The following is an 11,503-nucleotide window of genomic DNA, read 5'->3' on the forward strand; positions in this document are numbered from 1 at the left end:
TTTATTTACTTATTTTTAGAAAGAGGGAAAAGGAGAGAGAAAGAAAGGGAGAGAAACATCAGTGTGCGGTTGTCTCTCTCATGCCCCCCAAGAGGCACTTAGCCTGCAGCCCAGGCATGTGCCCTGGCTGGGAATTGAACCCGCGACCTTTGGTCTGCAGGCTGGCACTCAAACTGCATGAGCCACACCAGCCAGGGCCACCTTTCCATTTTAACCTGCATGAAAAATGTACTTGAACCACTGCTGTCCAGCCAGCAGCCTCTAGAGTTTATGATAATTCTCCCAACACTGAGGACCTTGTCTGGAAGTTGATAATCTGGCTTGTTCTCCTTGAACATGATCGTCTGAGGCTGTTGCCATGGAAACTGCAGCTGGCACTGGGGAGCCAAAAGACTGAGGAGGGAGGCAGAGAGCCTCAGAGACTGGAATGTCCCATGACTTGGCTAAAGATGATTTGCTCTCTAATCATTGTGGTCTGTCATACAGCAAGAACCTAATAAATGTTTGTGAATGAATGAATGAATGAATGAATGAATGATTGTGCTTTGAGGAGGCACACTGTGGATGGGAGAGGTGTGTCACAGACTTCATTTCTACTTATACTTAGAAAATTTTTCTTCTCATTTTCGGGATGGAAATTGACATAGCCAGTGTTTGAATTCATCCACCATCCACTTAACCACCCAAACTGCTTGTCCATCCGCCCAGCTGTATTATTTATGCTTTTTATTTTCTGTATCTGATGATGTTTTGACAACTCTCAGTAGGGAGGTGGTGGAGCTTACAGACCCTTGGAGATAGTGCTCCCCCTCAGCTAATTCCTAAAGATAAAAAAAACAGCTTACCTAAAACACTCCTTTCATATGCAAACCAACTCATCTTGAGCCTAGAATGGACACATCTTGTATCTGACACACACCAAGTCCTTCTTTCCTGCCCTAAGGCATCTAGAGCTAGGTGCAGGCCCTATACCGCAGAGCCTCTGTAATTATTCAATATAGCTGACCCCAAGTGGTCCACCCTGCCCTGCCTTGACTTCCTGTGGAAATTCCAAGGGAAGAGTCCCCTTGGAAGCTACTCCCCTCTCCCTTGTTCTGCTCGCTTTTCCTTCTGGCACCTCCCCAGTGGCCCTGCATGACAATCCTCCCTCCTTTTGAGAACAAAAATAATAAAAACTCTTCAATGGCATTAGCCCCTCTGCAGTTACTCAGTGACCCACATAAATTAATATTCTGTGGGTACCGATGAGAACACCCCCAACATCTATCCACTCTCCACTCACCCACTGACCTACTGAAACCTTTCTCTGGTCTTCCTAAGAGATTGGCATGTCTTGTTCCCTTCGTCATGCAGGTCTTTGCTCTGACCACCAGATCTAGATGGGTGCAGCCCCTCCTTTTACTGTATCCTCTTTTGCCCCAAAGTCCTGATGTTATAATATTACTGCTTGTGTCACGGGAAAACCCATCCTCCATGGGAACATCTGTCTGCTTCCGGCCATGGGTCACACAGGCCCACATCACCAGTCAGAGGGTGAAGGGACAGAACAGATGTGGCTGACGTCAGCAATATCTCTGTTTGACATTCGTGGGGTTTTTTTTAGGAATTCTGAGGGACCCATATATTAAGTTTTTGACCTTGGCTAAAGATACTATATATTGCTGTGTATAGTACCCTCTTGTGTGTAATGTGTGCCCAAGATTTTAGCCCAAACTTTCAGGAAAACAATCTTTCATTTTAACTTTCTAGGTCCATTATTTATTTTTTATTTTTTTAATGAATAGCAGTTTTTTAAAAGATTTTATGTGTTTATTCTTAGAGAGAGGGGAAGGGAAGGAGAAAGAGAGGGAGAGAAACATCAATGTGTGGTTGCCTCCCATGCACTCCCCCACTGGGTACCTGGCCCACAACCCAGGCATGTTCCCTGACTGGTATTCAAGCTGGCCACCCTTTGGTTTGTAGGCCTGGGCTCAATCCACTGAGCTACAACAGCCAGAACAAGTCAATTTTTTATTTATATATAAAACTGACTACCCTATTTCAGAGTATTATTTTGCATGCAGATCTCATTATTGCTTTCTACAGTTACACTTTTAACACATGAGCATAAATAAAATAATTTAAAACATTTATATAGGTACAGAATTTAGTACTACCCATGTATAATGTACATCCTTATTTTTCCCTCAAAAATTTGGGCAAAAAAGCATGCATTATATAAGACAAAATACGGTACTTTTTTAAAAATCGATTTCAACTTATTGGTGTATAACTGACATACAAAAAATATAGTCATTGTCACCATACAAATAATGTGTTTTGACAGATTATACGCCTGTGTAATCAACACCACGATCAATATGTAGAACACTGCAAGGATGAGTTTTAATTTGGGGGGAAAAGGCAGAAAACTGTACTTGAACAACAATTAAAAAATGCTTAAAAAAAGAATGAGTTTTAATAAAAAATAAAAGGTCTGTTGATCACTGTTGAGACATGGGTTACTTGATGAAGAGAGAGAAGCATCAATGTGTGGTTGCCTCTCATGTGGCCCTCTAACTGGGGACCTGGCCTGCAACACAGGCATGTGCCCTGACTGGGAATCGAACCTGCAACCCTTTCATTCACAGGCCATCACTCAACCCACTGAGCCACACCTGCCAGGGCTCAATAAATATTTTTGAATGAATAGTGAAAGAATAAATAAAAACATGTGAAGAAGCCTAAATCTTGGTGTTACTGATCACTGCTGATGTGAAAATGTGAAACTTTTTATTTTTATTTAAGGTTTTATTTATTTACTTTTAGAGAGAGGGGAATGGAGGGAGAGAAACAATGTGTGAAAGGTATACCCACAACTTGGGACCTGACCTGCAACCCAGGCATGTGCCCTAACTGGGAATTGAACCAGAGACCTTTTGGTTCAAAGACCAGCTCTCAGTCCACTGAGAAGAAGTCTGAATCCACACCAGTCGGGGCAAAATGTGGGACTCCTTAGACTCTATGAGGCTCTGAGCCAACTTGTTGCTTCTGAACTAAGATGCTATGAAAGGACAAGAACAGAGAACGTGCATGAGCCACTGATGCAGGGACTGCACTCTGAGAGCCCCCATGCCTCTCCATCTCTCACTGAGGCTGGATACCCAGCCTGTCCCTCTTCAGGGTTCTCTGGTTTCTTAGCAACCCAGGCAAACCCAATCTGTTGCCATGGAAACTTTGCTAGGATGAAGAAGGGGAGGTGGCTGAAAATCAGCAGCCAGAATCGCACAAAATGGAATACTCTTGGAATCTTGTATCAGACTGAGTATATGTTTAAAACCCCGGCCTGGAATTCTCAAGTTTATTCTTTGTTATTTGTGAATGAACATGTAGGTTCTTCCCCTGAGCACTGCTGATGTAAGTGTAAAATGGTACGGCTGCTATGAGAGATGGTATGGTGGTTCCAAAAAAGATTAAACATAGAATTAATTACCTTATGATCCAACAATTCCATCTTTGGGGATACCCCCAGAAGAAACGAAAGCAGGGACTGGAAGAGGTATTTGTACACCCATGGTGGTAACAGCAGTATTCATGACTCGCAGTAGATAAAAGGTGGAAGTTAACCCAAGTGTCCAATGACAAGAGAATAAATACACAAAATGAGGACCATCCTTACAACAGGATATTATTCAGCCTTTAAAAAGAAGGAAGTTTTAACCCTGACTGGTGTGGCTTAGTGGGTTGAGAGCCGGACTTCAAAGCAAAAGGTCACTGATTCAATTCCCAGTCAGGGCACATGCCTGGGTTGCAGGCCAGGTCCCCAGCGCAGGGTGAGGGAGAGGCAACCGTACATTGATGTTTCTCTCCCTCTCTTTCTCCCTTCCTTCCCCTCTTTTTAAAAAAATGCATGTAAATCTTAAAAAAAGAAGAAGAAGAAGATAACCAACACCTTGTTCAATAAAAGACCGAATTTTCAGAAGGAAGGACTGTCTCTTCTTCTGGAACAAAGCACAGGGGAATAGAGGCTGTGCCGAGTGACCTGACATTTACCCTCTGCCCCGCGGTGAGGGTCTGGTCCCCAGAAGAGCTGGATCAACGTTTATGGAACAACCCGATGAATTCTGAAGGCAGACAAAGCTGTTATCACTGGTGGCTGCAGGAGATGGGTGCTTTCTAACTGCAGAGACTCTCACATGAGTATTTCTGTGCTTCTGCAAACCCCCAGTCCAAAGGCACTCAAAGAAGGCCCTGGCTGGGTGGCTCAGTTGGCTAGAATGTCATCCGGATTTGCCAAAGTTGAGGGTTTGATCCCTGTCCAGGGCACATACAAGAAGCAACCACTGAATGTACAAATAAATGGAACCACAAATCCATGTGTCTGTCTCCTCCCTTCCTCTCTGTAACATTAATAAATAAAAAAAAATTTAAATAAACCCATTCAAAGATGTGCATGGACCATGGGTAGGGTGGTTGCAAACCTGAGCTCTTTCTGAATTTCATCCTCCCCACCAGTGCCATCCATGCCCACCGCCATCTCTCAGTGACATTAGGCAACCCACGTGGCTGATCTTCCCATAGCAACAGAAAGGCTCACCCCATCGCCATGGAAACCACAGTCAGTGGAGGAAAAGAAGAGGCTGAGGGAGGGGCTCAGAGAGCCCTGGAAGCTGGAATTTTCCTGATCTTGCACCCAGTAGGCCTTTATTAATATGCATTAAAGATTTATTGAAAGAATGAATGACAGAACCCCATGTCCCAGCCCCACTGCCCATTTTTATCTGTGAGGAGGTCAGCCCCTTTGCTGGGCAGATAACAATGAGATGAGCATCGAATCAGTGAGGGCTGCTTTCTCAGCCCTCTTCAATTTTCCTATTTCAATTTCCCTCTTCGTGAAATTCAAAGCCATTACACTCCCGTGTTAACGGTTCTCTAGCACGGACTGCAGGCTAAGGGCTTCCTATGGACACAGCGTTCATGTCCTTCAAACCCGTACATTGAAGCCCAACCCCCAATGTGTGCGTGGGGGCGTTGGGCTACCATCCTATTTGGTGGTGAGGACTTGGGAGGTGATTAGGTCAGGAAGCGGAGCCCTCATGATGGGATCAGTGTCCCTATAAGAAGAGATATACACTGTGGACAGGTCGCTCAGTTGCTTAGGACATTGTCCTGATGCACCAAGGTGTGGGTTCAATTACCAGTCAGTGCACATATGGTAATTAACCAATTTCTCTAAGGATGGGTGGAGCAAGAAGTCTATGTGTGTGTCTCTCTCTCCCTTCCTTTCTCTGAAATCAATTTTTAAAAAGATTTTGTTTATTTATTTTTAGAGAGAGGGAAAGGGAGGGAAAAAGAGAGGGAGAGAAACATTGATGTGTGGCTGCCTCTCATGTGGCCCCAACCGGAACGTGGCCTGCAACCCCGGCATGTGTCTTGACTGGGAATCGAACTGGAGACCCTTTAGTTTGCAAACTGCGCTCAATCCACTGAGCTACACCAGCAAGGGCTAAAATCAATTTTTTTTAAATTAAAAGAAAAAGAGAGACACACAGAGATGATCTGGTGTCTCAGCCACAAGAGGTCACAGGGAGAAGGCAGTAACACAGGGAGTTCCCACCAGGACCCCTCCGCGTGGGTCCCTGGTCTGAAGCTTGCCAGCCTCCGGAACCGTGAGAAACAAATTTCTGTCGCTGAAACCTCCCAGTTTGGTATTTTGTGCCGGTAGAACCTCGGCTCCTGGCTCTTTCACGCAGTCTCCCGCCTTCCAGCCAAAGCCAAGTGGCATTCTTTACGTTGCCATGGAAGCGGGGAAGGGAATGGTTGCCATGGATACAGCATAATATGGTCTGGGTCCCAGAGACCCATCCAGTTGCAAACCGCAGACTTTTTAAATGTTAGCCATCCGTTTTGCAAATTATTTCCTGGGACTGTATTTTTTCACCAGCGTTTCTCTACCTTTCTTTTCCTGTTCAGTGATTTCCTCAACAGACCCCTGGTCACCCTGCTCAGAGCAAGTCTCTTTGTGTCTTTATTTCTGCCTCCTTTTACTGGGAAAAAAAGTCTAAGCTGAAATGCCATGTCTTTTCTCCCCCTAACAGTAAGATATCAAATTTGAATTAATCAACTGTTTGTAGAAAATATCTCATTCATTTGTGGCTGTTGTGGTAGTGTTTTGTTTTGGCTGTTGGGTTTTGCTCTGTTTTTTGAGACTATGGATTTCAAGGGGCAAATTATTCCAGGCGTTATTGCCCTGTTATAAAAGAAAAAAGCTGTTTACTAAGGACAAACAAAATCTGAATAATGAGTCTTAGAATAAATGAGATCCATTATCTATTATTCTTTCTTTGCACACTTTTCTTGTCTAGGATGTCACTCTATGATTTGGGGCGCTACATTTTGCCTAAAGCTGTCCCCAAAGCTCCCTTCAGCACCAATGTTTAGTAGAAAGTCGATAGATAATTGTTGAAGAACAATTGAATGAAAGAGTGAATTTTGCTTCTGAAAACTGGGGTCAGATTGTTTTTATAGTGTTTGGCTTCTTGTTTCTCTTTTCTTTTTTTTTTTAAGCTTAAATTATAACATGAACATGTCCCAGGCAAATCATTAGGTGACCTGGTACTCCACAAGCATATATAAGTATTTGCATTTATTATTATTATTATTATCATTATTATTACTACTATTTTTGAAGGTTGACAGATTGAGCAAATAAAAATTCAGAATGCCAGTTAAGTTTCAATTTCAGATAAACAACCAACACGTTTTGTTTGCATAGTTTATTTTTATTGCTAAGTTGAGCACCCATATAATGCAGAATTTCACAGTATTAACATTTATGCAAGTATTTTGTCAAAAGACAAAATTGCCCCAAATTACTGAGGGATGTCCTTTGATTTATTCTAAAGCTTTTCAGATTTTAATGTTGTTGCCATAATTTACTACACAATGACTTTCTTTTCTCAGGAATCCTAAAATAATTTGCATCAGAAAATCTATGGCCACAAACAAAACAAAACAAAAACAAATGAGTTAACTTCTGCAGTTTCTGCTGCAGGCACAAAAACTTGTTTTAAATGTCTTCAGAGGATCAGATTAGAAGCAACAATTTCAGAATGAAAGCTTTACTACCAGAAAATGTGTAAGAAAATCAAGCAATAGTTTTACAGAGTAACGACATTTAAATATATATAACATTTTTAGGGGGGTAAGTGGTGATGGAAAAAATAAAATAAAATAAAATTGTTTTTTAAATATGTAACATTTTTTTAAGTTTGCCCTAATTGGTAACCCAATTATAATAATTAGATAATTCTGCAGTAAATTAATTCATAAACACTATTTGAGAACAGAAAGCTGATTTTTTTAAATTGCAGTGACTTCTTTAAGTATAAAGAAATTTCTTTACATTTCCCACCAATCCATACATTTTGTATGAGCTCGTTAAAACAAAACAAAATAAACCAAAGAATATCTGTTATGAATCAACTTTAAATAATTTAGGAGGAAAAATCTGAAAACTTGTATTATATTTTTCATTTTATAATTTTTAATTATGGTGCAAACCTTACTGTATCACATACAGCAGGCACTTTGCGTATTCATCATACAAGAAACCATTGTCACATTTGGATAAACACGAAATATGAGTCATAGCATTTCCCAAATGCAGTTTAATGTTATGTTTTACCAAATATAGGAGATACCCTAAGCAAAGCCAGCAGACGTTTTTCAAGTCCCACACTACCTGGACAAGAGAGTTTAGCCTCAGAATAACGAAATGTGTTTGTTTCATAAACTTCAGCTGCAGGAGGCAAAGACAGCGTTAGTTTTGTTTTTACATAAATGCAACACTGTACTTCAACATTTCCATTTTCAAGTTTAAAGTCTATGAACTCTAACAGCACATCTGGAAACAAAATTGTAAAAATGGACACCTCCCAGCTGGAAGCACTTAGGCAAATTTGTTTGCTTGTTTTTAGTTGCACATGTTAGGATTGGCAGGGACAGACACCGGGAACACGTGTAGAGGTTGGTATGTCCCTAAGATGTGTCTTTATAAGCAATTTAAGGTTCAACAACAACAAAAATCTTTGATAAAAACAAGGTCATTTTTTTGTCTGACTGAAAATGCTACACCCTCAATTTACAAACATCGGTATTGGCTTCTTGTTCAGGTCAGAGCCCCTACCCAGCTCATCTCTCTCTTTCTCTCTCTCTCTCTCTCTCTCTCTGCAAAGTCCTTTCTGGGCCCACTACAATCTGCAGGCAGGCCATCCTGTATCTGGAGAGATTTGGGCTAGATGTGCCCCCCTCACCCAGAAACCACCTTGCACCCTCCTCAGCAGTGGGGAGAAATGTTTCCTGCTGCAGTGGAGCCTGAGGAAGGTGGTGGGGGACCCTCGGGACACCCAGAGTTGGCACAGTGCATCCTGAACAGGAGAGATGGACCCTCTGCCCACACCCATCCTCCCAGGTGAGTGCGGGCTGGGGGGAGGCTGAGAGAGGGCAGCTCTGAGTCGCCCTGAGTCTCCCCTTCAGTGAGCCTGGGAGTTCAGAGAGACCGCACCTGCCACAGCCTGACTCAGAGCTCTGGGAAGCTCTCACTTCACTCATTCACTCATTCATTCATTCAACTGGTATTGACCGTGCTGGGTGGGCCCTGGGAGTGCAGTGCTAAACAAGGCAGGAAAAATTCCTCACTTTCATGGGGTTTATATTCCTGTCAATGAGAAGTCAATGAGCAGAGAAGCCAATGAAGAAACAAGAAATTTCATCTTTTTAATTTAAACCATTTTTCAATGATTTTGGATTAGTTTCAGGTGTACAGCATGTGAAATGTAAAGAACAATAGAAACAAACAAAATTGAAACTCACAGACACTCAGGAGAGGCAATCACGCATCAATGTTTCTCTCCTTTCTCCCTCCCTTCCCCTCTCTCTAAAAACAGATAGATAAAAAAAATTTTTAAGTGTAAAAAATAAAAATAAAGACCTTTAAAGCATAGGAAATAGAGTCAATAAGGAACAACTATAAAGGACACATGGACAAATCCAAGATGGGGGTGGAAACAGGGGAGGGAGGTGGGAAAGGCTGGGGTGGGAGGGGGAAAAGGCAGACAACGGTACTTGAACAATAGAAATCAAAAGTATTAAAAAAATAAAATATAGTCAATAATGTTAATATTGTCATGGGTATATACGGTGTCAGGTGAGTACTGAAAATATCAGGGGTTCACTTTGTACAATACATGCTTGTCTAACCACTACGCTGTACACCTGAAACTAATACAAAATATTATTGAAGGTCAACTGTAATGGGAAAAAGTTTCAAGTTGGATTAAAAAATAAAGATCTTTCCCGTAAGATTCTAGTAGATCCAAGGGCTGTATTAATTCTCTAGGGCCACCACAGCAAATTGCAGTACCACTCTGGGGACTGGCGGTTCCAGACGAAGGTGTCAGCAGGGCTGTTTCTCCCGAGGCATCCCCTCCGTGTGCCCCCGCGTGGTCGTTCCTCTGTGTGCGTCTGTGTACGGATCCCCTGTTCTTACAAGGACACCAGTCACACTGGATCAGGGCCCACCCCAGGAATCTCATCTTAATTTAGTCACCTCTTCAAAGGCCCTATCTCCAAATTCAGTTCTGTTCTGATGTCTGGGAGATAGGGCTTTGACCTATAATTTTTTAAAAAATAGATTTTAGAGCCCTGACTAGTGTAGTTCAGTGGATTGAGAGCCAGCCTGCAAACCAAAGGGTGCCTGGTTTGATTGCCCAGTCGGGTCACACGCCTGGGTTGTGGGCCAGGTCCCTGGTGGGGGGTGTGCGAGAAGCAACCACACGTTGATGTTTCTCTCCCTCTCTTTCTCCTACCCTTCCCCTCGGTCTAAAAATAAATAAACAAAATCTTTTAAACAAATAGATTTTAGAGAGAGGAAGAGGAGTGAGAGAGAGGAAAAAGAGAGGGAAAGAGAGACAGACATGGATTGGTTGTTCCACCTATTTATGCATTTTTTTAGTTGATTCTTGTATGTGCCCTGCCCACGAGATAGAACCTGCAAACCTGGTGTATCCAAAGGGCACTAACCAACTGAGCTGCCCAGCCAGGCTACCTTGTGAATTTTTTAGAACAACCAGTTGAGCCCCTAACAAGGGCAGAATATGAGCTCTAACCTTTGGCAGGCAGGCACTCACACACCCTTCTGCAGACTGAGCTCCAGGGTGAGCTGGGAAGAGGTGTGTGGCCCCGGGTGGAGGCACAGGAGGCTCTGGCTGTGAGTCCATCTGTACCACCTTCCCACACTCCCCGTCCATTCCCGCACCCCCTGCTCTCACAGAAGCCCCACCTGGCCTGGCCCACAGAGGTGGTCACCATGGAAATCACAGCAGGAGGAGGAAGAGAACAGAGGGAGCTGAGGAGGGTGGAACTTTCCAGAATCTGGGGTTCAAGCCCTATCCCTGGCACACAGGAGGTGCTTAATAAGTGCTTGTTGAAAAAAGCAGTGGGTGTCTCTGGAGGGGATTCTGATCCAGTGCATCTGGATGGAGATAATGAACTCAGATATGGGACAAGGGTGTCCTCACAGCTTCCAGCTCACTGGAATTTATTGGCTGGAATTTATAGGACTTGGACGTCTCAGGACTCGGCAGACTCAGCGTTGACTGGAGCCAGGCAGCTGTTTGAGACCCAAGGGGATGGGTGTGTTTCTTTCTCAGCCCGGCCACGGGTGTGTTCTGGGGCGCCGGACGGGAAGGTTCTGGAAACTGTAAGCAGGAATCAGTGGATTGAGAACGTGAGATCTGCCTTGGTCTGCGTGACTCAGTTGGTTAGATCTTCGTCCTGTAGCTGAAAGGTTGTGTGATGGGTTCCTTGTCAGGGCACATGCCTGCCTGGATTGCGGGCTCAGTCGCTGGTCTCGGCATGAGCAGGAGGCAACTGATCCATGTTTCTTTCTCTTCCTTCTTTACAAAAGTAATCAAAAAAGTCCTTGAATGAGGAGAAAAAAGTTTTTTAAAAAACATTTTATTTATTTATCTTTAGAGGGGAAGGGAAGGAGAGAGGGAGAGAAATATCAATGTATGGTTGCCTCTCGTGCATCCCCTGCTGGGGACCTGGCCTGCAACCCAGGCATGTGCCCTGACTGGGAATCGAATCACGATCCTGTGGTTCGCAGGCCCGCACTCTTCCACTGAGCTACACCAGCCAGGGCAAGAAAAAAAATTTAATAGTAATAATAAAGTGTGGGAGGAAACCTTGGGAGGTGATGCAGAAGTGTGTGGGGAAGATGGTTTTACCTATTCCCTAACTCTCCAAGTTGTACTCAGTAAGTATGGACGGCTTTTTATGCATCAAAGGAAAGAAAATGAGAACACAGGTGACAGGCAGTCACACCTCCTGGAACTGCCCCTCATCTGCCACCTGCTACACCTGACCTCACCTCTCCGAGCCTATTTCCACCTCCATAACCCACAGCAATGCTGAGCGTCTCATCCTTCAGGTTGTCAGGATGAGAAAATGCCTGCCTGTG

The sequence above is a fragment of the Artibeus jamaicensis genome, unplaced genomic scaffold (assembly GCF_021234435.1).
Source record: "Artibeus jamaicensis isolate MK-2021 breed Jamaican fruit bat unplaced genomic scaffold, CSHL_Jam_final contig_723, whole genome shotgun sequence".
NCBI lineage: Eukaryota > Metazoa > Chordata > Mammalia > Chiroptera > Phyllostomidae > Artibeus > Artibeus jamaicensis.